Source organism: Neomonachus schauinslandi, chromosome 2, assembly GCF_002201575.2.
Source record: "Neomonachus schauinslandi chromosome 2, ASM220157v2, whole genome shotgun sequence".
Classification (NCBI taxonomy): domain Eukaryota; kingdom Metazoa; phylum Chordata; class Mammalia; order Carnivora; family Phocidae; genus Neomonachus; species Neomonachus schauinslandi.
Window position 1 is genome coordinate 195,841,231 of NC_058404.1, and position 27,405 is coordinate 195,868,635.

General features: G+C 45.7%; 1 protein-coding gene across 1 annotated transcript in view; it reads left to right on the forward strand.

The window, feature by feature from the left end:
• Positions 1 to 15,100: 15,100 nt before the first annotated feature.
• Positions 15,101 to 27,405, forward strand: part of HS3ST1 (heparan sulfate-glucosamine 3-sulfotransferase 1) — a 28,980-nt gene continuing 16,675 nt past the window's right edge. Inside the window, exon 1 of the mRNA XM_021677589.1 lies at positions 15,101 to 15,184. The gene's annotated coding sequence lies outside the window, so the exon portion shown is untranslated. The remainder of the gene's footprint in view (positions 15,185 to 27,405) is intronic.

The window sequence follows — 27,405 nt, forward strand, 5'->3', positions numbered from 1 at the left end:
GACTCAGTGTAATTAGTCCAGATGGAGGATTCGTCCAGAGGAGATGACCCTTTCTCACTTTGTGCTTCTGTGGCCCACACATGAAGGCTGATGCTAATTCCAGATCCCACATTCTGGGAGGGACATGGTCAAACTAGTGTACCTGCAAAGGAGAGTCCTTTGGTTAAAGGTTAAAGAGGTTGAAACCATGGAAGATAACAAAAAGAATGAGGACTGGGAATATTTAATCTGCAAAGGCAAGCTCCTGAACTGGATAAGATTGTTGTTTTAAAACACTAGAGGGCTGTCTTATGGACAAGATATTGGAGGGGGAGGGTCTTATATGAGCCCAAGGGATAGAACCAATGTCCACAGTGGAAGTCTTGGAGGATCAGATGTCTGCTCAGAGTGAGAAACATTTCCCAGTGGTCACAGCTGCCATAGCAGAGGACAGATGCTTCTCACTGGAGGGCTTCATTGTGTCTTTCAGTCATTCAACAAACACTTCTTAGTTCCAACTGACTGCCAGGGACCAAATTATGCAGATGCCAACAAAGAAAATTCATCCCCTGTTTTCAAGAACTGTACCTTGAAGACAAGAAAACAAACCATTTCAAAGAAAGACTGAAAGTAACCAACAACCCCCAGCCGTCAGACATGTATTTCTTGGTCACGTCATATGCAGGAGGCCACAGCTTGCTTCCTGTGGTTCTGTGTACCTTCTCATTCTGGGACTTGGGACAGAAGAACAAAAGTGCTAGTGGAAACTTGTGATGCCTTTGAAAGCTTCCGCCCCAGGTAGGCTAATCTGCTGCTCGCATTGGCACTGGCCACAGCGTGTCAATGCCAAATCTTGCCACAGGGGGCACTGTGAGCCACACTGCAACAGGCATGTATGCTCTACAGGGAAAAGGAAGCAAATGATCAGCAAAAGTAGCACAGTTTCCTACAGCGCCCTAGGAGTCATTCTGAGGGTGTTGAGAGGACAAGATTTTGTGGAAGACGCAACTATTTAGAAGGGGCTTCAAGGAAGAGGGGAATTACTCTTGACTGTGTTGGGCCAATCCCTCTCTCTTTCTAAAATCTCTCTATGCTCACACTTTTATGCAGTCTAATCCGTATCAGTGTTAAGTGTTCATAAATTAGTTAGCTCTGGTCTGAGCGGGATGGTTTCCTTGCCTGGGAAGAGGAGTGAAAAAGTAAACAAAATTTCCACTCGGGGAGCGAAATCTACAGAAATTTAAATGAGGTAAATGAAATTTAACAGTTGAGAAATTACAACTGTGAAGAAGTAGGTTAATCCAGGGACGAAAGGGAGTGAATCAAGAGAAACATATAAGAAGCTGAATTTAATTAAGGGACCTAGAAAGAAGATATTAGTAGCCATTCTCCATGAGGAATAATAAATGAAAGATTGCATGTCATTTGGGGTTGTAAAGGCCTAAATTATGGTCCTCCTCATGCTCCACTCCTGAAAAAATTATTTATTTAATCTGTCTGTGAAAATTTCACAGATGGAGGGAGCAAAGCAGGCTGATTACAGTGTGTTTATTTGTTTGCTTATAAGGAATTCTTATTGCCTTGGCCACCAGGAGCAAAACAATTCCCAGTACGGGAGAACAGAAAAATGGTCCCTTTTTTCCTAAGTGTGGCTGGTGAACCAAGGGAAGTTGGATGAGGCAGGAATGGGCACGTTGCCCAAAATACTTCATTGCTCACATTGCACGTCCTTTAATTTTTAATATATTTTATTTCTGTGTTCGGCAAGGTTTTGTTTTTTTAACCTCCTGGTGCAAAATCATTCGGTTAAAACCTCTGGAATTAACATGCCAAACGCCAACTGCAATGTGTAAGGGCTGTGAGATACTTCTCCAGTGATTTTCAATTTGAAAACTTGAAAACCTGTTCTCCTCAAAGGAAAAGCACAATTTTAATATTTTAAAAATAGTGTGGTGATGGTAATAAAATGATAGCAGTGTTTCCCTCTAAAGCTACCTTTGGGGTCCTGGGTGGGCCCCGTGAGGGGTGAAGGTGGTGAGTGCCAGTCCTTCTGGCCATGCGAGACGAAGTCACATAAATAGAAGCGACCACCAAGAAAAGAGGCAGATCTGAAGTAAGACAAAAGCATTTATTGGATTTCTCAGAATCGCAATTTGGGGAGCAGAGATTTGGGTAGAAACCCAAGTCGTGTCCACTAGGGAACAAAAGTCAAGGGTTGTTAAAGACAAAAAGGAATGCTTGTATACATCGTTTACAAAGAATTTGGATTGATGTTGATGGCAGAAAACTAATCTTGGCTACCTGTAATTGGTTGCTAAAGCTTTCATTCACTAAGGAAAAGGCTATTACTGTGGCAACTTGCAAGTTTTTGTGCAGAGTCCTTGGATTACTTGCCATTTGGCCCAGTTCAAAAGTTCATGGTTCCATCCAGTGAGAACATGCATAAGGCCCACCTCCTTAATGATTTCCTGGCTCCATCGTAAATACCTTGACATAAGTAACTCTATTTTATTTCAACTCTCACAGAAAGAGGAAGGCCTCTTTGGAGTTCTGTGTCCACAACCTGCTAGCAGTGGTCTCGGCTAATAAGAATAAAGCATTTATTACACACGCTGAGTGCCACATATGGTTCTAAACTCTTACATGGATTCACTCATATAATCCTGGTGACAATATCATGTGAGATAGATATTCTTTTCTTTCCCATTTTCTAGATGAGAAAACTGAGGCCCAATAACTTGTCCCAAATATGTAAAGATCTTCTATAAGTTGATAACAAAAAGATAACCCAATAGGGGAAATAAATGAGCAAAAGATATGAATTGGCACTTCATAAAAGGGGATATCCAAATAGTCCTTAAATGCAGGAAAATGTGATTGACCTCACTGGTCATCACAAAAATCCAAATTAAAACCAGAATGACACACCACTGCATACTCAACTGAGTGCCTACAATTAAATAGACTGATGGCACAAAATGCTTGAGAAGAAGCAGAGCAATGGAAACTCACACACTCCTGTGGGGAAGGAGTTGGCCCAGCCTCTCTGGAAAACAGTTTGATATTGACCACTCAAGTCCTACATTTGCAAGTCCTGTGATACAGCAATTCCACTCCCAAGTGTAGAGCAATGTGCACCAAAAAAATCATGCACTAGAGTGTTCATAGAAGCATGATCTGAAAAATCCTTAATTGGAAACAACCCAAATACCATCGACAGTAGGATGACTAAGAACATTCAGTATTCGCATACAATATAATACAGTAACAATGAACTTCAGCTCCATGAAACAGCATGGATGAATCTCATAAACACCATTGAATAAAAGATTGAAACACAGAAGAATACTGTATGATTGCATTTAAATAAAGTTCCAAAGTTTGCAAAATTAGTCCCCAGTTTTAAAAGTCAGGAGAGTCATGACCTTGGGGAGGACAGAAAGAGTAATGATGAGGACAGGCACTGGCGTCTTGAGGAATGACCTCAGTGTTCTTTGTCTTGACCTGAGTGGTAAAAGAAAACCTCTCCATGTGCCTTGAACCACTTCTTTATTTCTGGTTCAAGAATTAGGTTAGGGGTACCTGGGTGGCTCAGTCAGTTAAGCATCTGACTCCTGATTTCAGCTCAGGTCATGATCTCAGGGTTGTGAGATTGAGCCCTGCCTCAGGCTCTGCACTAGGCATGGAACCTGCTTAAGAGTCTCTTTCTCCCTCTTCCTCAGTCCCTCCTCCTCCCCCGCCAAAAAAAACAAATAATAATTGGGTTACAGGTCTACTTGACCTTCTTCAGAATTCCATGCACAATCAGACAAGATTTTTTTTTTCCTTCACTAAGAAAATACTGAAGTATTATACAGTAATTGGATTTTTAAAATCAGACACCTTGCCCCTACTTGCACCTGTTTCTAAGAAACTGGGCATCTAAATGTACAAGAAATGTTATGTTTAATAAAGTTAAACTTAGAACTCTAAATACAACAAACTGGCAGTTTCAATTTCATTTTTTATTTCCCTTATCATTTACCCAGTCTTAATCCAGGAATTGCCTTTGGGTGGCTAGTGGAATTATTGTCTTGTTTGTTTTTTCCTCCTTTCTCGTTTTCTGTGATTTTCCAAATTAGCTATAATGAACAAATATTACTTTTGATAAAACAAGTGAAAAGTGTACTTTAAAATGTAGCTTAACTCCTGAGTAGAGAGAGGTGGATGTATAAATGTAACACGGTCCTCTCTAGTGACTCACTCTCTGTCTGCAAATGCTTCTTTTTCTCCTCACTTTTGCAATAAACTCAGTAGAGAATTTTGCCATTTCAAACTGCTCTGCTGAAACCAAGCCCCTGATTCTGGGACTCCTGCCCAGGTCCCACCTCTTTGTGAGGTTTTCCTTCCCTGACCAGCCAGCTGGAAGCTGAAAGTCCCTAATGGTCAAGTTAAAATGATCTTCTTTCTCTGAACACATCAAACATTTTGAAGGTTGGTACACATTCCTAGGACATAGCAGTATCCATCTCTTGACTGATGGGATGACTTACCAATCAATAGATGCCTCAAAATTTGATTCCGTGTTTTTTACTTTCTTTATTCTCTATTATAACATGTAATTAGAAAGGTCATGTGGAAGTTATAGGAAAAAAGTGTTATCAAACATGACTTAAAGGTGATGTTCCCAGGATCTTAAGAAATAACACACTGTATTTCATTGACTTTAAGATTTTCTTTTTCTTTTTACATTTTATATTTATGGAATTGGATTATCTCACAATGGATGGCATCTGATGTTATTGTTGGCCATGCTTCTGTCATGACCCTTATTGCCTGCTCATGGATGGACTGGCCTCCATGATCTCTGCCTCCTGAAGTTTATCTTTCCGGTGAATTCAACCCCTTCAGTGTGGGCTGGACTTACTGACTTTCTTCCAGCAAATAGAATATGACAAATGTGGCAGGATGTCGCTTCTGAGATTAGGTTATAGAAAGATAATGCCTTCCATTTCGAGTGCCTTCTTATGTTGTCTCAGTTGTTCAGTAGGAGGAAGCCGACTGCTATGTTATGAGCATCCCTACGGAGACGCCATGTAGCCAAGGAACTGAAGGAGGTCCCTGGAATGGCCAGGGAGGACTGGCCCTCAGTCTAACAGCCTGCAAGGAACCAGATCCTGCCAACAGCTGAGTAAGTGAGTGATCCTCCCTCACTGAGCCTCCACGTAAAAACAGCACTGACACACACACACACCTTGCCTAGAACCTGAGCTACTCTGAGCCAGAGGACCCAGGTCAGCCGTGACTGGATTCCTGACCCACAGGCACCATGAGATAATAAATGTGTGTTGTGTTAAGGCATGAACTTTGGGGGCAAGTAGTTATGCATCAGTGTATAATTAATACACCCACTTGCTGTCACTTCCATTGAGATATTAGCATTATTTGATGTACATGTGGTAAATATGATTGTTTTTAAATGTCTTGAAAAAACGTACTAAGAATTAGCACTTGGAATAAAGAGTAACATATATGCAAAAGAAACAGAAACAGAGCATTGGGGTAATATGACTTTAGGGAGACAACGTCCTTATTTGTAGGAGTGACCCAGTGACTACATTCTCTTACAGAGCAACAACCAAGTACCTTATGAGACTACATTATTTGTCTAGGGCTACCCTAACATGGTCCTACAGACTGGGTAGCCTAAACGACAGAAATGTATGTCCTCATTATTCTGGAACTTAGAAGTCTGCGATCAAAGTCAGAGGGTAGGGTGGATTTCCCCTTAGGGCTTCTCTCCTTAGCTTGTAGATGACCTCCTTCTCCGTGTGACTTCATATGGCTATTCCCCTGTGCATGTCTGCACTCTAATCTCCTCTTCTTATAAAGACACCAGTCCTTGGATTAGGGCCCATACTATGACCTCATTTTCACTTAATTACCTCTGTAAAGTCTCTAATTTGAAATGCAGTCACATTCTGAAGTCCTGGGACTTAGGACTTTACCACTTGAATTTTGGCATGGACACCCGTCAACTCATAACACAACGCAAGGTAACATATTCACCTTCTAGGTATTAGGATACAGACATCTTTGGAGGTCATTATTCTGCCTCCATTTGGATGCATGATGGATGAAAAAGCATGGAAAATTTCCTGCATGCCCCAGCATGAATGGCATATCCCACCTGTGAGGGAAACTAACACTGGCCAAATCAAAGGTAGAGTGATGTGCTCTCCACAAGAAACAGCTCGGATTCTCAATTATTCCAAAGGAGAGAAGCTAGTTGCTTGATTTTCCGTGGGGCCCTCTTCCTCTTGCTCCATTGTGCTCCTTCAGCGTCACCTGCTTTTCAGGTGAGTGTAAGTCAGCCTCAGGCAACATCAACACTCTGGTCAATGGCACTATTTAAAATCAGGCACAGAATGAGTATTTTCCGTATTCAGCCACTCGATATATATTGACCTGCTATGTGCCACATAGTAGCTGTGTCATCTTACCTCAATCTCAAAGTACCGCATTCTGCATAAGTACCATTGCATTCGGGGCGCCTGGATGGCTCAGTTGGTTAAGTGACTGCCTTCGGCTCAGGTCATGATCCTGGAGTCCCAGGATCGAGTCCCGCATCGGGCTCCCTGCTCAGCGGGGAGTCTGCTTCTCCCTCTGACCCTCCTCCCTCTCATGCTCTCTGTCTCTCATTCTCTCTCTCTCAAATAAATAAATAAAAAATCTTTAAAAAAAAAAAAGTACCATTGCATTCATTTGTTTTATTTTATTTTTTTAAAGATTTATTTATTTATTTGAAAGAGAGAGAGAGAAAGAGTGTGTGAGAGAACACAAGGGGGGATGGGGTGGAGGGGGAGAGGGAGAGAGAGAATCCTCAAGCAGACTTCCCACTGAGAAGCAGTGGGCAGAGCCCAGGCTTGGCTGGATCCCAGAACCCTGAGATCATGACCTGAGTTGAAACCAAGAGTCAGACACTTAACTGACTGAGCCACCCAGGCGCCCCACATCTGTTTGTTTTCTAAAGGAAAAATGAGCTCGGAGCGGATATGCAAATGGACTGGAATGGCAGAGATTCACACTCAGCTTTGTCTGAGCCCAACTCTTTAGAACTTGCCTTCTTTTCTCCTCTGATTTTTCAAGCAACAATGACTTCTAGGCAGATGTTGTCTGTTCACAAGAAGAACTGTTCCCTTAAAGGGTCTGTACTCCAGAGGTCATTCAGGTGCTTATTAGGAAAGTAGATGGGTTTTGTTGCACTGTTTCTTGCTAAGAAAGCAAGGACCATCTGATTTAATTCCCTTGTTTTAAAAGATTTTATTTATTTATTTGACGGAGAGAGAGAGAGAGCGAGCACAAGTAGGCAGAGCTGCAGGCAGAGGGAGAAGGAGAAGCAGGCTCCTCACTGAGCCGGGAGCCTAATGCAAGGGCTCAATCCCAGGACCCTCGGATCATGACCTGAGCCGAAGGCAAATGTTTAACTGATTGAGCCACCCAGGTGCCCCTGATTTAATTCCCCTTTATAATAACAGTGCATATGTCTTCAGTGTGCAGTATGCGCCAGGTGCTTTACAAGAGAAGGGTGTCATTATTTCCCTCCTTTATACAGGAAGAAATGGAAGCTAAGGAGCTAGGGTGAAATCACAGAGCTAACACTGCACCACCCCAGCAATCTGATTCTGGAACCTGCCCTCTTGGGATTTGTGATATCTACTCAGTTCTGGGGGAGTTCACTTCATGTTCTTTTTCTAAGCCTGAATAGGGCGAAAAGACAGACTATGAACACAATAGATTTACAACCACCCCAGGAAAAGACCACGGCCATGGTAACAATTAGAGAATAGGACAGGACAAAATGAGCTCTGATTGTTGGCAAGGGGTCAATGAATTAGCAACCAGGAAAGAAAGGGATCAAGGGAGTTAATCAGTTTTGGGGTTTTAAATTGGCCTCAAAAATGGCCCCCCTCTTCCCTGCCCATGCAACAAAGACTAAGACAAGTGAGAGCTGAGGAAGTCTGGTCTCACAGATAGAAGCTAGGTTGGAGAATGTAATCCTGTGAGAGCCAGGAGGCCCAACTGGTTCAACTCCAGAACGAACAGGGCGCACTTCCCCAGGGAGGAAGAGACACCCCCAGACCAGAGTTGACCTCTCTCCCACAGCGAGGACCCCGGAGGAGCAGTGAAGCCTCGCAAGTTGGATGCTCCCTGCAAAGAGCTTGCTCCCAAGAGGAAAAAGGGCAGAGCTGATGAAGCATCTACAGTTTTTCTCCCCAAGTTTGCCAATAAGTTAGTCCATCTGTCTCCCTAGGTAGGCAGAGTTTTCCTGCCAAACACGGCAGCTTCCAGAAAGAGGTAAATCCATAAAGGTAGGCTGAGGGTACATAAGGAACAAGAGCTAGGAAGGGCATTACAGCCGCCGCAGGATACCCCGACACCTTTCTGATTTCCAACTGCATGAGGACTGTGTCCAGCTCACTTCTGATCTCCGGTGCTGGCAACGAATAGGAGCTACAGAACTTGGTGACGCTGGAATAAATGAGCTGCGACAGCAGTGCTGAGATCTGAGGCACCACGTGCAATCGAGGGCCCCAAGGTGAGATAAAGTTTGCTGGGAGGTTGCATCTCCATAGCAGCTTTTATTTTTAAGGACTGATCGTATGTGGGGAGAGAAAAAACAATTATACCGAGAACTGAGCTTTGTGAGCTTGGCATTTCATTTTGTCGATTAGTTTACTAAATGCAATTATAACAATATCATGAATATTGGATTTCAATACCCTATGGATAGTTACATTTCTAGAATGTAAGTACCTTTTGAAGGCATGAAGAGGAACCCAGACCTCTGCTCCTTCATTGAGAGATAAAATATAAAATACACTGGAGACCTCTTTCTAGTTGTATAAAGTGAACACATGCAGGAAGGGAAGAGGCAAGAGAAAATTATATCATGAGACAGAAAGAAAGCATAGAAGGACTTGATTCTGACCTGGTTCTAAATCCAGCATTGCTAGCTGTGTGACCCTCCTCGGGAAGGGTTTTATTTAACTTCTCTGTATTCATATGGAAAACAGGGATAAAAAGAGACTGCATTCAAATCGCCTAGCATAAAGCTAATCAATAAAAGTCATGATTTTTATTTACCTCTACATACCTTTTCCTTGTTTCCCATACTGTTTGATGGATTTTCCTAACTTTTTACAAGTTATCCAATTTTACAGTAGTTTACAACAAATATTCCTACAAATAGACTGAGATATGCTAACTTGATCATTTAAAATATGAAATGCTGTTTTTTATTTTTTAATTTAAGAGTTAAGTTGCCTGAGCTCCAAAGCATGCTACAAAATACTACTACCTTAAAGGAGAAGAAAAGAATATATATATATATATATATATATATAGCTAGCTCTTATGAATGTCATTTAAACCTTTTTATAGGAACAGTATTCCAAAAATCTGGGGAAAGAGAACTCTAGCATCTTTCAAGAGATGCTTGCTTTGCCTCTGTTTTAAATCTGGAGTCAAAACAAAGCTTAGAAAAGAGAAGGCAACACTGTCAGTTTTCAGGGACAATAGGGTCACCCTGGAGAACTTCAGGGGGTACTCCCAGAAGAGAGAGCTGTTAGAAAGGTGTGCTGCTTGAAGCTGAGCGCAGGGAGGATGTGAGAGTTGGATAGTCACAGTCCAAATGTTCCTTAGATCTTCCTAGTGTTCAGAGAACCAGGAGCTCATGAGAATTATCCAACTGAATTGTAATTCTTCTGTTCATGCATGTCTGTAAGCACCTTCAGGTAAGGGATTAAATTTTATTCCTCTCCATAAATATACCCACTACAGGGCCGCGATACTGGATGGACATAGCCAGCACACAGTAGAGGTTTCAACTCAGCTGATGGGGCTGGCGAGCTGGAGAGAAAGGAAAAGATTATTATTATTATTATTATTATTATTATTATTATTATTATTATTATTATTATTTTGAGAGTTGAACTTTCCAGCATCCTTGAATAAGGTCTAAAAGAGAAAATCGGCAAGACCTGCTCATCAAAGCATTGGTCAGCTTTGGTCCCCACAAACCTAAAATCAAAGGGAGTGCCACAATTTCCCAGGGCCCTGAAGGCATTCCAGCACTCAGCAGGTCCTAATAATTTGAACAAGGGGACCACTTCAGGCCTGCAATACTGCAATTTTTGCAGCACTAAATGTGTGTGATTTGGGGCAAAATTTGACACGGGATCAGAAATAAAAGCACTATGTCGTCTAGGGTTGTTTATCCGACACAACAAATGGGCTGTAAGATATGTGTGGGAAACTGCGTTCATCATGTATACTTTCCCTGAATCAATTGGGCTTTCATTCTGTACAGAGCCCATTTCTTCCTTCGAAGTCACAGGAGCCCAGGGTACTTTCAGAGCCTCTCAAAAATGTTTTAATTTCTTTTTTTTTTTAAGATTTTATTTATTTATTTGAGAGAGAGCGAGCACATGAGAGGGGGAAGGGCAGAGGGAGAAGCAGACCCCCCGCCGAGCAGGGAGCCCGATGCGGGACTCGATGCCGGGACTCCAGGATCATGACCTGAGCCGAAGGCAGTCGCTTAACCAACTGAGCCACCCAGGCGCCCTATTTTAATTTCTTTTAGAGCTTCCAGGCCTCAACAAATATGGAAATACATAGGAATAATATATTCATCTTTATGCCAGTGCAGTCATGGAACTTAATTTTTAATTAATTAATTAATTTTGGAGGCTAGGTCCCGCAAAGGTCAAAGTTATAACTCAACCCTGCAACCACACAGGCAGAGACTAAATCTGGTGTCATAAAGGGGATAAACATCCTGTTTTCAGAAAAGCATCAAATGATCCCTTAATCATAGATGGGTGGATTGTTTTTGAGGACCTTGGTAAAGTTTGGAGTTAGGCTGGTGGGGGAGGCACGTGATGGGTGAGGTGAGTCAGAAGGAACCTTGATCCTACATGTTTTCTGGATATGACCCTCATTCTCTCTCTCCCAAGCCTGCCGCTCTAGCTAATTAGCAAATCCAAAGAAATGGAAACAATTCTAGACCTGAGCGCAATCAAATTAGCTGGAGTTATTTGAGGATACCATTTCCACACAGTGTAATCATGCTCTCTTTGTTTTGGTCAAAGGAGTGAAAATCATCTTTCAAACCCTATGCCCGCCCCCCACCTCTGCCCAGCCAGCTCCCTGGATGGTGGCATTGCATATCTCTTCTCATCAGTTTTACACACGATCTTTTCTATAAAGACAGGAATGCACAATGTACAATTAGACAATACCCATCAAGTTCCCCCTATAACAAGAACCTTTTAAAAATATACCTGACTTTTCAGGTGATTCAGCAGTAAGAGCCATTACAGTACCATCTAAATCAGGACTTGGGCAGTTTATTAAAATTGGATTTTTAACCTGATCCCAATTTCCTCTCCTTATAAAGAATCCCACTGGACTCCTTAACGTTCATGCTATTAACCTGAAAGTTTCAAACTGTCATTATGGGAGGAAAGACTCTACAGGATAGGTAGCTCCACAGGCAGGAGTTACAGATAAAATCACACTGAGCCCAGGCAGGTAGAAGGACTGTGGATCCTACATCTTCAGGAGAAGCACACTCTCTCTTTTTCTCTCTCTCCCCTTCTTCTAAACTCCTTAGTCCATGACATATTTGGGGGAAAGAAAGCAAACAGAAGTAACAAAAGCAAACATAAGCAAACCATTTAATTACAGAGAGCACTAGACTAGGAGTCTAGTTTTTACTGGAAGGGTAGCTGCCTTGGATAAATCACCTCCACCCCTGGTGCCCTAATTACTCCCACTCACTCCTATCATGACTTTAAACTTCTGTGCCTTTGTTTTTGTAAAATGAGGAAATCATAGGGGCGCCTGGGTGGCTCAGTCAGTTAAGCGTCTGCCTTCGGCTCAGGTCATGATCCCAGGGTCCTGGGATCAAGCTCTGCATCGGGCTCCCTGCTCAGTGAGGAGTCTGCTTTTCCTTCTCCCTCTTTCCCTGCTTGGGCTCTCTCTCTCAAATAAATAAAGAAAATCTTTAAAAAAAAAATGAGGAAATCATAATTTCTAAGAGGTCTGGTACAAGGACACAATGTACACACCCTGTAATTCATCTTGCCCAAGTACCTGGCCCAAAAGCCTTTGATGAATCCCAACCAGTATTATTACTAATTATTGGTTGAAGTCATAGCTCATTTGCTTTTGTTTCCATTTTATTCCCTCAGCCTCTGTCTTCTGCAGAACATAGTTTGCAGCTTAACTGATGCCAATGAGTTTTGGTAAAGCTGGGTGGTGGGGGTCAGTCTGGTTTCTCCTTGAGATAAGATTTTCTGCTCCCAGAGGGCCATGGTGGTGTCTTCACTGTCCACTTCTTGCTCAGTATCTGGCATAGTGTTGAACACATACTAGGTGCTCAACAAAGATTCTGGTATCTTATGATATTAGCAGCTTACAGATCATCTACTAAAACCCTTTCATTTTCTAGCTGATGACACTGAGTAAGAGGGTCTTAGGCCACACATATACGAATGGCAGCCCATCTTCAAGTGGACCACGACTGTGTCTCTTGTGAGCCTCCATTCTGACACTGACAGCTCTGATAGGGAAACACATCTGACCTAATCCAGCAGTCCTTGAGGGAATATACTATGTTTCAGACACCATGCAAGGTCCTGGGGAGACAACACAGAGTTCTCTGTGGTTCCCAGCATGGTCCCCTTACTCAAAGCATTTCTAATCTATGGGTAAGCAAAATCTCTAAGCTGATATTTTCAATACAATATTTGTGTTGTTACAGCAGAACCGAGTTATGGTAGTATATAAATGCCTGGTTAGGAAACTTAACTCATGCCCAGAAGAGGTCAGAGGAGGCTGTTTAAGAGAAAGGACAAATGTCTTGGCAGAGACATAAAGCTAACTAAGAACAAAAGAGCCAAACAATACTCTCTTACTTATCTATAAACACAAGAACGCTAATCATTGCTCAATGAACATTGGCTGAAATTTTTAAAAAATGAGTGAACCTAAAAATCCAGTCCTCAAATTCTTAATCACTTGCCAGATCTACTTGGAGTTGCGTCCTGCAAGTGAAGTTTCTAGCAGAGACTCAGGGCTAGGGGCCTAAGGTTCTCATTCCTTTTCAGGACTTGTAGTAGGGAACCAAGCAGATCAGTTAACCTGCCCTTGGCTCCCAGCATGCTAATGGAATCACAACCAGCCTCCCTTTGCATCTGGCAAATGAGTAGTGAGATTCAGACTATGCAACAGAAGCGCTTTGAACTCTCAAGGAAAAGTAATCATACCAACTTAGAACATCAAAGCTGCTCCCTATTTTGAAGAACCCATGATCTGCACAGGGCTTAGCTGCTGGTAGGAGCTTAAGGATACCAGTAATTGGCAAGGGTTTATCTCAGACTACCGTTTGACCTGCACAACCTCCTACATGATTTTACACAGCTTCATAGGATTTGGGGGGGGCACTCCTTTTAAAGCTAATATAAGTTTAAATGCTGAGGCTTTTCAAAGTGGGGCTTTAAAGTGACTTAAAAATTATATATATATATATATATATATATACCTCAAATACACATATCAACATTAGGCTGGCTCAGAGAAGTAGCCAGGGTCACAAAAACCCCTAAAAGCTTATTTTCCAAAAAAGTCTTGGTCTTGGCCTCCCAGATGCTATTGGATTTATCAGATAGCCAGAAATGCTGGTCATTGCTTTGCTTTCTTAAAGGGCAGTAGGTAACAACACATGAGTAAAGGGGTCAATTTCCTATGGCAACCATTCCATAAATGGGAAAGTATTTTTAAACTAAGCAAAATTAATGGACAGATTTCGTTTAATTAATTACAGATTAAATGATGAAGTCAAATTCTTCCAAATATTTATCTTCCAATATTTAAGATATGGCAGCTCTACTGAAACCTCACCTAAAATAAATTACTTTGATGTTCATTTGGCAGTTTTCTTTTCTCTTTCCTTACTTCTTTCCTCACTCCTTCATTCTTTCTAACATGTTTGCTGACCTGCCTTTGAGGGTCGCTTCCTTTGGCTCAGGTAAGCAGGTAAGCAGGCCATCCAGCCTCAGCAAGGAGATTCCAACCCCACGCCCCTGGAAATCTTAAATCTGAAGTTGAACTACTTGGATGCTGGTTGAGTTCTCCCCCAAAACCTCCAACTACAGGATAGGGGGAGGGGACAGAGAAAACCTGCTTCATTTCAGAGCTGGCGTTTACCACCCTGGGGTGCTAACAAAAGCAGAGGTGAATTCTCCGCGCTCTCCCGGTAAATCTGCATCCACTCCCGGGCGCGAAACCGAAGTGGGAGGGTGTGCTCAATGGCGACCCGGGACGCTCCGGAGCCGGCTCCCTGTGCGGATTCCGGCTCCAGCTGCCTGGCTGCTGGCGTCCGGGGCGGGCAGCGGTGTGAGCTCCAGGAAATGGCTCCTTTGGCCTCCAGGGCGGCGCGGGGAGCACCAGCACCCAAGGTGGGTCACCTGCCGGCAAGGAAACTGGCCGTGCGGACGCACGTGGGAGGGGCGCAGCCCCGGGGACCCTGCTGGGCAGCAGAGTGCGGGAAGAGGTGGGCTCGAGTTCGCACCGAGTCTTCCCCCTGCAGGGGAGAGGGAGTAGACAGGACGTCCCAGGTTCGCGGAGGAGGCAGCATCACCCAACCCACAACCGGCCCCACCCTCTCGGCCGCGCTGGTCCCCTCCCCCAGGACTGAAACCCGAGGAGCCGCGGAGCCGTTGGGCCAGATCAACTCGTCCGAGACCTGTCCGCGGGAGGCGAGAACCCGGCGCGGCCACACGGAGCCGGCCCGACTCAGGGCAGCACCGGAGCGGGCCGGGCAGCAGTGGGCGCTCGCGATCCTCCTCTGCCCCGCGAGCTCTCCCTTAGGGCCCGGCCTCCTCTGTCCCCTCCTCCTGCTCCTGCTCCTCCTCCTGCTCCTCCCCTCCGCGGGACTGATCGCCGAGCCTCCCGCCTGCAAAGTCCCCTGCGCGCGGGCAGCCACCAGCCGCCGCCACTGCCGGGTCTCCGTGGGTGCCCGCATCCCCTGCCTCGCCCGCCTGCTCCGAGGCGCCCCGAAGCTCGCTCCGCGGGCCGTCGGTGCTCCTCGGCGCTTCCCATGGCTCAGCCCGAGAGCCGACTTCGGGCGCCGGACGGGCTCGACCGCGGCGCTGCTCAGGTGAGTGCCGCGCGCTTGGGGCGGAGGCCGCCCAGCCTGGGGAGTGGCAAGACGGGGAACCGTCGGGGTGCCCTCACCTGGCGTCCAGGATTTAGGGAGAGCGCAGAGCCCAAGGTGAGTCGAGGCTGGAACAAGTGGAGTGGATGTAGGGGGAACAAGGAAGGAGAGACCCGGGGTTTTCCATCCTTCTCACCTCCTGCTTTGCCCTCTCAGCTCTGCAAATCCCGAGGGATTGTGTGTGTGTGTGTGTGTGTGTGTGTGTGTGTGTGTGTGTGTGTGTGTGTTTAATGGACAGGTATTCGGGTTTCTGACTTCGTGGATTGGATCCTCCCCCAGCAGAATCGGGCTCGCTCCTGCCCGCCGCATCTCCCTAGGACGGTGCGGGGCAGCCGGAGCGCAGCGCGCAGCAAAGCCCGGGTACCACTCTGGCTGGGAACTGGGGCAGGGATACAGTCAGCAGAAGTCAGTGGGTCGAGAGAGCATCCCGGGTGAGGAAACCTAGGTCTAGATTGCCTTTGCATTTTGTCGGAGTGGAGAAGACTTGGGACATCTCCCGAGGGGTGGGGATGCTCCGGAGGAGAGAGATTAAGGCAATGAACTGTAGGTAGCCTGTTTTCCGAATGCCAATTCTACACCGTCCTGCTTTTTCATTTTACTTTTTACCTTTTTTTTTTTTTTTTTTCTGCCTCTCTTTCTATTTCGAGTACCTTGGATGGTGGCGGCAGATGAGGGTGCGGGGAGGCGGGGCGCCCACCCGCGGAGGTAGCTAGTAGACCCCCTCTCCGATCCGGGAGCAGACTCGGCAAGCCTGAAGTCTTCAGGTGCGCTCTCCGAGCTAGACGGCTGACCGCGCGCTGCTCGCCCTTCTGGCCCCAGCCTGTCCCGGGAGCGGGAGGGCCGGCTTCCAGAACCGGGAATAGGATGGAGAGCAGGAGCGGGGATTCAGGACGCGGGTGTGGGGTGTGCTTCGCTCCGCTGTTGTGTGCGGGTGCTATGCGCCTTCCATTTCATCTCCTCCGCGGGCGGGCGTCCGCGCTTCCTCGCACACCCAGGCCCCTCTTTTGGGAGTGGGGTTGCATCGCTCCTCCGGTCTCCACTGTGCAGGACCAGACGTTGCCTTGCCTTGCCTTGCCTTGAGCGCATCTCGCTCCTCCCCCAGCATTATCCGCCGGCTATTTTTATCCACTACTTGCAGGAAGATGCTTTTGGGGGGATTCTGGGGAGGCGACTCCAAATCCACTCTTCACACTGCGCTCCCCAAAGCGGTACCCTGCTAAGAGAGAGCAGCCGCAAGGAATGGCCAAGGGATTGGGGATGGAGTGTACCTGCTCCTCCTCCCGCAGTCAGAGCTCTCGAAACCCCGGCACCACGGGCTCGGCTGCGCAGCCCGCTGCTCGCCCGGGGAGCGGGTCCCCGGAGGAGTCCCTAGCGTCCGGGGCGCCTTCCTTGGCCGGCTTTTGTGGCTGCAGCAGGAGCTCACGCATGATCCTTTGGGTCCTAACTCTTCCGTTCGCGCTTTGCAGCCGCATCTCACTTTATTTTATTGAAATGCAATTACTAACTTCCACTCAAGGGTTAATTCCAGGAATTCCGTCTTAAAAGGGGGAAGGGGGACATAACCTAACTTCTGCCTGCCTGTATTTCTAAAGCCCATCCTTTGGCATTTGGAATTATTCTTGCTTTCAGCGTTTTCAGTAAAGATTGGGCGCAATTAGAATAAGCCTGACCTCCTGAAATTCCAGGAGATGGACGCTTTGCTGCAAATCCCCGCTTTACTCTTTGTATTTCCAGGGCTTACATTCTTTTACTCCCATAGGATTGCAGAAGTAACATGTTGAAATGGACCATTGTGTTACATAAGGTTTTCTCCAGCGCTAGGAAGAAAAAGATCAGCTTCTCAAGGAGACTTTCGGGGCTTCCGTGGGTCCCTCTAAGTCTCAGCTGAGTTCCGCGGGGCGGGCATCAACAACTTCGTGACTAAGCATTCCTAAGTCCTAGCAGTTAATTAGGACAGTAGCATTTAGTGAGGATTGGTGAAGCTGCCTGGTGTAGGATGCACTGTAGCTTTAAGATGGGAATTTTTTTTTTTTTTTTCCTTAGGAAACTGGTGAGAAAGTGGTACCTTGAACTTGTAAATGGGATCAGGAAAAGCCCAGGGCTCTCAGCTCTGTAATTGGTACCCCTACCACGAAGCCAGGAGTCCTCCAGCTTCAAGTCCTGCTTTGCACAGTGTAGATGTTCAGGAACGCTTTACTTGGACTCCACAATACAGTTGAGACTTGCGCTTTTGTTGTCAAAAGAGGGAACTGCCTTACTGGAAAAGCCCTGAAAGAGCTCTTTGAAGGGAAAGCAATGTGGAGGATTTTCTTACCTTGAATCACCATTTGATGGTGCCTGGAAGGGCTGGAAATATGGACTGCCTTTCCCCTACACCACGGCCTCTACCCAGGGTGGCACATGCCCACCATGAGTACTGAGTCCTGTTCTCTCTGTTGAGGCTAGAGTTTGGGGAGAGCAACACTAAAATGGATTGATGCCCTGATGGCGATGAGCCAGTACCCAGGGTCAAGGCTCAGGCTGCAGGTTGCAGGGCTTGTCTCCAGGCCAGAGTCCTTGCAGTCTTGGAGGGGGTGAAGGCGAAGCTGGAGAGTAGTAATGTTCTAGTGGCTATGTAGGAAATAGTAACTTTTCAGTGGGCATTGGGAAAAAAGGCGGCTGTTCCCCATCACTTTGGTTTATCTTCCTTCAACTCCAGCAATGACCTAGTGCTTCCTGTGAAGCTGCCCTTTCTAAGTGTGGAGGCTGGGGAGCCTGCTAGCTGGATTTGGAGCCAGCTTCTTGCCCCAGGCCTGAAGCAAAAGGGAAAGAATCTCTCAGCTTCTTCCTCTGAAAAATAGAGACTAAAGGGTTATTATGAGACAGTAAGAAAATGTATGTGAAGAGCATTTTGGCAATTCTAAAACCCTGGTGGAAAAAGTTCAGGGCTACTGAACATGCTTTCTCTGCAGAGTTCATTTGGTCTATTTTAATGTTAATTTTAATTAGAATTTGTGTATGTCTGTGTGAATTGCATATGCTAAACATTAAATGGGGGAGAGGATTTCATACAATGGGCCAGTATCTCCTTGTGATCACCTGAAATCCATCAGTACCAGGCCTCAATGCTTCTCAGAACGATTCGGTTTTTTTTGTTTTCAGGATCAGAGTTAATTTTTTAGAGGTTTTTTTTTTTTTTTTCTTTTTAACTTCATGGATTTTATATGTCCTAAATTATATCTATCTATATCTATCTTATCTATGCATCTATTTATATCTACTTGGAGGAAGGGCCCTGATACCGATTAATCAGAAAAGGAAGAAAGTTGCAGAGGAGTGTATCAGTTGGGGAAAAGTGATACATGCTCAGCTGTAGGAGATGCCCTTGGTCTCCCTTGTCTAAATCTGTCATCAGCATAAAGCACTGGCTCTCTGGTGCATTTTCAGCATTCCAAATTTGCCCCCAGGACCTAGCTAAGTGCCTGGTCACTTAATAAAGGCTCCGTATTTTTGAAATAAGTGAATGAGTGATTGAACAGAATCTTCACAGCCACCCTGTGTTGTGCACGGGCAGATGGCATGATTTCTATTTTAAAGATTTGGAATCTGCAGATCAGAAGAAAAGTTAACTGATTTTCTGAAGGTACAGAGGATTCCAGATTGGAGTTCTGGTCTGTCTGTTCTCATTCTGCTCCACTGCACTGTTTGCCTTGCCCTCTTCCTCCCATCACCACCTGAAATCCTCCTTATCCATAGTAGACTTTTGCATTTTGGAAGGTGCCCATGGAGGGACTTCTCAGTGGGAGGTGGAGCTTTCTCTCTGCTTGTTCATCTCTCTGGGCCCTGACCTGAAGCTCAGGATGATACCACCTGGGACCTGGCATCTTGAGGGACTAGCTAAAGGACGCAAGGACAGCTAAGTGTTCATTTACCACCCTGAGTCATGAATCAAGTGGCGTCAGCAACAGCATGAATATGTCAGGATTTCCCCTGGGTTCTATTCCCATGGCATGATCCTGCCATGCTCCCTGACACTAAGGTTCCCTTCATCCCTACCCTTTTAACAAACCTGGATTTTCAGCTTCTCCTCAATTCCTAGAGGTAACCCTTAGTCTTCAAGTAAATTCCTTTTTCTCTTTGAGTTAGCCAGAATTGTAACCAGCTGATCTACAGCCTCTCCTGATCCATCCTCAGGCCTGCCTCTGGCATGAAGCTTTCTCAGCTTCCTCTACCCACAGGGAATTAAGCTCATAGCTTTTTCAGGCCGTTAGAATAATATTTACTGGGCCATAGTTTGTCAATAGTTATGTGGTACCTCCAGAGTTCTAGAAAAAATGAATACATTATTCTTCCAAGGAATAGCTTGAACATAACAGAAATAGATCCCAGTTGGCATCTTTACTTTTTTTTTTTTTCCCTCCATGCTGCCTGCTTTTTGGTAGCTTTCCAGCAGGGGTCGCACACCGAAATGCCTTCAGTGGCCAGGCAAGTCACTGCCTGAGTGAAACAGGCCTTAGGGCCTGTGCCTGGACAAGGAGAGGGGGTTGCACCAGAGCTGGGACCCAACATCTGGTTGCCAGTGGGACCTCTGGCCCAGTTCTGCCACATCTGACTTTCTTTTTCTTTCTTTCTTTCTTTCTTTCTTTCTTTCTTTCTTTCTTTCTTTCTTTCTTTCTTTCCTTCCTTCCTTCCTTCCTTCCTTCCTTCCTTCCTTCCTTCCTTCCTTCCTTCCTTCCTTCTCTTTCCAAGATGGGCTGTAAGTTCACAATTTTATGTAGAATGTACTGAATTTTAAGTGCCGGCAGCTAAGTCAGTATTTTGAAATAATACCATGTGGGCCAAGCAGAACACTTGTGTAGGTAGGACTTGTATGCGTCCCGCAGGCCTCCAGTATATGGCCTCTGGTTTCTGGGGATAGGAAAGAAATGGGTGAGAATATGAGACTCAGTGAAATCAGTTCCCGGGAATGTTGGGGCAAGGGTGTATTAGGTGTGCTGTGTAGACAGCAATCCAGTGAGTTGACCTTCATGTTTGTGGAGCGTTTGCTTGTACTGTTCTTGTCCCTGTTTTAGGAGGCAGCTGCAATGATCACATTTAGATCCTTTAACACGTGTACTGAGTGCCGACCGCGGACCGAGGATCGTGGCGCTCGCTGGTGACACCGTAGCGGATAACACAGATGGAAATCCTTGCCATCGTACTTAGCTTCTAGCGGACAGGACAGACGAAAGCAAAATAAATAAGTACGATCTGCCCTATGTTAGATAGCGATGTGCTAAGGATAAATCAGGGGAAGGCCATCTGAAAATCCGGGTTCTGGGGTAAAACCTGAGGCAGGTAGCCAGGGATCTCAGAGTTCAGTCTCTGACTCAACATATTCAAAGTGAAATGTCACCGTCTGACATAAAAGATTTCTGCATGTGGGCGTTTGGACCCTTGATTATATTCTCGGAGTTGCTATTTAGGTAAACCTCTGATAATAGACTGCTCTCTTAATTTTAATGAAATCGACTACTGAGCCCCTTTATTGAGTGTCTGCCACGTGCCAGACACTGGATTAAGTGCTGGAATCCATTACTGTACAAAACCCATCAAGGACCAGTCCTCAAGGAAATTGTAGACCAACATGGAAGACATTAATAAATGATCCCAACAGAGTAGGTAACTAAGGTGAGCAAGCATCCGGGGGGGGGGGGGGGGGGGGGGGGGGGGGCTGTCTTCACTATTGAATTTGGGCACACAGAACTCTGACATGCAGCACCTTTTTAATCGAGCATCTGATATGTGGTACGAAGAGTTTCCATCTGTGCTGCTCTACTTCGTTGAAACGGGGACCCCATCACCAGTGAAGATATTTTGAAGCTTTAATTTCTTTACCTGGCAAAGACATTTTGTATTTTTTTTTTATTATTTTTTAAAGATTTTGTTTATTTATTTGAGACAGAGAGAATGAGAAACAGAGAGCATGAGAGGGAGGAGGGTCAGAGGGAGAAGCAGACTCCCTGCCGAGCAGGGAGCCCGATGTGGGACTCGATCCCGGGACTCCAGGATCATGACCTGAGCCGAAGGCAGTCGCTTAACCAACTGAGCCACCCAGGCGCCCGACATTTTGTATTATTACGAAAGTTCATTTTGCATCACAAAAATGAAGTACTTTAAAAATTGATTCTATGTGTGAAACGTACTCGTGCCCTTTGAAACTCTGATACACCCTCCCCCAAATTGTCCCAGGCTTTGATGTTGACTCGTGTCACCGAGGGCGGTTGTGCAGAAGAAAAAACAAAATGGGTCTTGTTCTTAAGGAACTTATCGTTAGTCTGGCAGTCAGATAAATTAGTACGTTTTTGCATACGAGGTGGTGAAGGCACAGTGCTTGGGCCCCTGCCTGGGTCAGTGGCAGCCTTTCCTGGAGAATGCCTCCCTGAATCACTGTGTTTCTTCCTCTCATTGCAGTCCTTTCTCTCACAGCAGGATTTGTGGTCATAATGATTCTCCGGAGTCTTCTTGTTACTCACCCTGTCTGACTCCCCGTCAGAACTGGTGCCCTAGCCGAGCACACATCTGGACCCACACCAGGACCTAGCTAAGTGCCTGGTGTTTCTCCCAACAGCTCCTAGAACAATGTGCCTCCTTCCAAGTGGTTGCTCAGAATAGAAACGAGAGGCAACGTTTCTGCCTGGGGGAACTAGGGAAGGCTTCGTGGGGGAAGAAATACTTAAGGAAAGAGAGAGGCATGAAGAGAAGAGCCAAAGAAGGATGATAAGACATAGTCAACATGTGTAGAGCCCCCACCAAGCCCTCGCTGAGGCTTCATTTGTCCCAGTTAGGGATTCCCCATGTGGTCAGCGCAGGTGAGTAACTAGCACGTTTACACGGGTCCCCCTTCACCTAGCAGATCTTGGCTATGCAAAAGCACTCTGGCAGGCAAAGAAAGAAAAAGATTTCAAAAGAATTTTTAAAAAGTTAAAAAAAAAGAAAAGAATGAAACTGATAATTCCTTATTTCTGTTTACTGTGATAATATCCATGTTCTCCTTTTCATACCCAGCCCTTCAAGGGAGATGGGGCGCTCTTAGCATCTTCATTTCCATATTTAAAGAAACTGAGGTCTGGGCAACTTTTCTTAGATCCTCAGAAGGAGGGCGGCAGACCCCAGATCCACAGATTCTCCACCTGCCGTGAGCAGATGGCTCAAGGTGGAGACTCTTTAAGTCCCTGGAGGACCGAGGAGCCCGTATTTTCTATAAACGAAGAAATATATTTAGATTTAAAACATTCGCATCTCCTTTCATTCATCAAGAACTTCCATTTCAGCACTTTCCGAGGTGCATTTTGTGTCTTGTTGAATTTCCCCTAGAATTCCTGCAGATTAGGTACACCCTGCAGTAAGCTGTTTTATGTAAATGTCTCCACTCCTTAGTTGAGGAGAGTAAATCAGAGTCCTGTATCAGCAGTTAAATACAGCAGGAGAAAGGTGATTGCAGATGCAGCTGAAATGAAAAGCATGCCTGCCTCGCTGTGCTCAGAAAAATAAATACTCCAGTGGCGAGGAGTGAGCGCAGGCTGGGTGCCTCCTCCGGGAAAAGGAGACGCCCTAGCACTTTATTTAAATTATGTCTTACACCAGGTTTTTCCCAGCGTCCTGGATAGGAAGGAGGGAGAAGATGACAGTGACAGATTTCTGGGATTAGATTTTGGAGTTATTCTTGTGGCAGAGAGAGCATGGCTTTTGAATTCACATCTGTTTGCATTTCTGATCTCCCTCTTCCTGACTGTGTCATCCTGAGAAATAGACAATTTTCTGGGCTTCAGTCTTGTCAACATTCTAATGAGAAGTATAGGAGATTGCCAATATAAAATGCTTAGCATAATGCTCAAGAAAACGTATATTCTTGGGTAGTGTTGCCAGATCTTACAAGTAAAAGTACAGGACATCCAGTAAAATTTGAATTTCAGAGAAACGACATGTAATGTTTTAGGACAGGTGTATCCCAGATACTGAATGTGAAGAAATTATTCATTGTTTTATGAAATTTAAATTTAACTGGAAGTCCTGTATTTTATTAAACATTCCTATTCTTGTGGTGACGGTTCTGAGCGATTACTTTGGTGAAAGTCCCGTAACTCTAGGAAGTTAGAGAGGGGAGAGCACAGTAATCTTGATGGTGTTGTAATCTTGACCTTGGACTGGGGTGTGGTCCGAGGAGAAAAGGACGGACGGGTTTTCTCTGGTGAGCTAAGCATCTGATCAAATCAAAGCAAGCTTATTTGTTTGCTCAAAGACGCAAAAGAATTGCGGGTCAAACCAGATCTCTCAGTGCATTTAATAAGTGAGACAGATTCTCTCCCAAGTGGTGATGGCGTGCACCGGATTATTCCCAACACTCTCTGCAAGAAGGTGTTTCTACCCTGTGAGGCCACCGGCGTAGCGGCGAGTCCACCAACACAGTGCCTTATTCTTCACAAATACTGCTTGGAGCAGGTTCCTGTGGGGCTGGGATTGCAAAGACGAGACCCACATGAGGCCTCCACTGAGGCCACTGAAGGAAACTTTGTGCTTTGAAAACCCGCACCTGCAATGCTCCCTTATCTGCTGAATTCAAAGCTAATAAAACTGTTATGGGGCCTTCCAGACTCGTTCCTCCAAGTAGGTGACCTCAGGTGATAAATTGAGTCAGAGAGCTCCCCTAAGCCTGCTGGAGTAGGTTGTTCTGAGGATGGCAGTGAAAATGTTGTGTTTCCATTTTAGGTAATAACCTGGTGGGGAACTAAATTAACAAGGCTTCTGTGGATGTTCCAAAGCAGTTTTATGCTTTCTTCAGTACTGAGCTATCGCTCAGGCCCAGATCATTAGTTTCTGTTGCAGAGCACGTTACTAACTCTTCATCTAACCTGAGCTGCTCACTAGCCGTGTGTTTGTGTGCAGCCTGGACCAGAAAGTAGGTAGGACAGCAGCTTACACACAGGCTTACCCAGCCAGAGATCTGGTTAGAATCCACTGTGCTGCTTCTCAGCCACGCGGCAGGGGCCGAGCTACTTCTCCTCACTAAGCCTCCATCTCCACATCTGCAAAATGGGCATAATTTAAATTATCACAGAGGATCATTTAGTGCACATCAAACCAAATGAGTATGGCAAGCATTACCACGGTGCCTGAATCATAGTTAACATTAAAAAAAAAAAAAAAAAAAAAGAATGCTGTTATTAAGATGACGGAAGAAAGCCATAAGCTCTAGATTGCACACCCAGTATCATGTGTAGAGACCAGGACTGATCCCACATGTCATATTCATGGGAGAGCGTCTGAGTCTTTTGCTCTTTGTTTCTCTCGCCTTAATTTATATAATTTAAGCAAAACTTATTCCATTTTCTGGGCCCAGAGATGAGAAGCTGCAATGTAGAGAAGATATGGAAGGAGCTGTTAGGACAGGCACCCAGTAGAGAGACAAGGGGGATCCCCAACAAGAGGGAAGGGAAAAAAGGAATTGGAGGAGAAGCCCCAGCAGAGAAACTATTAAAAACAGACAGGAGTTTGAAGAACATGGAAGACCGCGACGTGTTGTAAAGGCTCAGTCTTCAGGAGCCTCTGCCTAAACCCCATGCTGTCATTTAAGTAAATGCCACCCCCTCTCCTTTCCCCAGAGCTTCTCAGGACCCCACCTGAATGTCCTCAGCCTTGAGGGAAGGACACAAAGCCGTCATGGGGACACTGGGAAGAACAGGGAACGGGATATAAAAAGTGAAGCTCCAGCCTCTCTCCATTCTGTGACAGCAAAAATCACAGATAAAGACGGAAGACAAGGGGACCCAGTGCCATCTTGTGGAGGGACTGGCCATGGTGCCTCTCGTGGTCCTCTGACTGCAACGGGCTTTGTTGCTCTTAGTTTGGTTTTAAATTTCCATTCATTAAGCGTCAGTTCTTCTAAAGAGGGTTTCAGGGGGCGTCTCTTCTGTCCTCTTGCTCCCCGTGAAGTGGCTATGCACTTCCGGTCTTTAAGCCCCGTCTACACACAGCATAGGAACCAACCCTTTCCGTGGGGATGGGCCCATCCTCCTCAGTCTTTGTCCAGGGGAGAGCATCCTGTGGAGTTCATGGTGACTCTGGGCGCAAGAGGACACCCCCTGCTCCAGAAGGGAGTATATTATTTGACTTCGGGGAGATGATTTTGTTTTTCTAAACTTACTTGCCTTACGTGTTCACTGGATTTATACGTCCTCACGGACCTTTGTGGTGAGAATCACATTATATAATGCCTGTAAAACACCTGTTTGGGAGCCTGGTATGGACTACGCGTCCATAATGCAGTACTTTGTAGCACCCGGTAGCTTTTTGTGCTGGTCAGGCTGATTGTATTTGAAAAGCAGGAATGGCCTTAAGGATCCAGCCCTGTATTACCTTCTAGTCTGCCTCTTCCTTCTGGCTAATCCCCTCCAGGCAGTGAGAGGGCCATGGTGACCCCGGGTGGCCTCTCTCATCATCCTGCTCTAATTTAGGTAGAGAGCAAGGTGGCGGGGGGGGGGGGGGGGAGGGGGGAGACTCTCTTCTTTTAATCAGGGAAGGAAATCTTTCTCAAAAGCCTGTGCAAGATTCCCTTGTAGGGGGAAGCCCGGCTGGCTCAGTCGGTAAAGCGTCTGCCTTCAGCTCAGGTCATGATCTCGGGGACCTGGGATCGAGCCCTGAGTTGGACTCCCCGCTTAGAGGGGAGTGTGCTTCTCCCTCTCCCTCACCGCCTCCCCCTGATTGCTCACTCTCTCTCAAGTAAATAAATAAAATCTTTAAAAAAAAAAAAAAGATTCCCCTGTAGGTCCCATTAGCCAAAAACTTGGGTCACATGCCCATAGGTCAGAATTACAGAAGAGGAAACAAGACGAACACAGATATTTGACACAGTGAAGACAGCAATTAATCGAATACAGTAACCCCGGATTGGACTCCCTTGCCTTTGAGCAACTCTTACACTCATGTTTGTACGTTGCAGTCGCGATTGATCCTGCTCCGTGTCATAATGTCTCTTTTACTGCTGTCTTCAGCTGAAATACAGATCTTGTATTCATCTGCTTTCACTTTTATTTTCCTTCCCAGCTCCGTAACTTTTACCATCCTCTGCAATCTGCAGTATTTCTCTATTAATCCCTCCCTGTGACCCAAGCAAATTTTGTAAAACCTAATCAGGTCCCTGTCCTGCCCCCTGATGCAGAACGTCCCATGAGTCCCCATTACTTACCGTATTAGCATTTCAGTTCAGGACCCTTAAACACGGGGAGAGATGTGGGGCCAGACACAGTGCTTCATGGCAGGATCACCTTGGGCAAGGTAATAACCTCTCTAAACCTCACGTATCCTTCATGACTTTTAATTATGGATTTTATACACTTATCTATTTAATGCTTAATCTGTTTCAATAGATTACATTGTAGGAGGCTAGAGGTGTTGTCTAGAGCCCCCAAACCTGGATCAACACTGAATCAATGCCTGGCAGACAGTTCGCACCCAGGAAATAATTAAGGCCCCCAATACCCTCTGTTTCAGAGTCGTGGGGATGAAATGTGGTGATTCGTACGGAATGTTTAATGTGCATCGTGGGTGACCAAAGGAGAGCTTTCCTTTTGCCATTTAGTTTCTTTTATAATAAAAGTAATGAAAACTCACGTCCCGCAGCATGGCATTCGGGTTCCTATCTTTCAAACCTCACCCCTGCTGTTCTCTGTTGGCTGCAACACCTCACATTCAGAGCACAGCACCACCAACCAGCCCGCGTTCCCCCAGATAAGCCAGGAATGTGGACATTCCGCCCCGAGCAGTGGGCATTATTCCCTCTGCCTTCCTCCCCAGGTTCAGACTCTCATTCCCTCGGGCTTGTCCTGGATGCTCTCCCGACCCACTGCCCCCACTGTGTGATGAATAGCTATGCTTGTGGTCGCCCCATGGACAGACACGAGGGTTGCACTTTTCCTGTTTGGAGGTCAGCGTGGCCGTGTGACTTGCTGTGCACAGGGGAAGTGAGGGGAAGTGATGTGTGTCGCATCTGGCTCCAGGGCTTTGAGAGCCACTTCGCGCTTTGTGTGTTTTCTCTTCCCCTCTGGCTTGGTGACGGGCATTATTTGAGACAGCAGGTGTTCTGTCTTTCTAGGTCTCTGAGAGACTTCAGTGAGCAGAGGCCTGCCACCAACCCACGCGGGACAAGC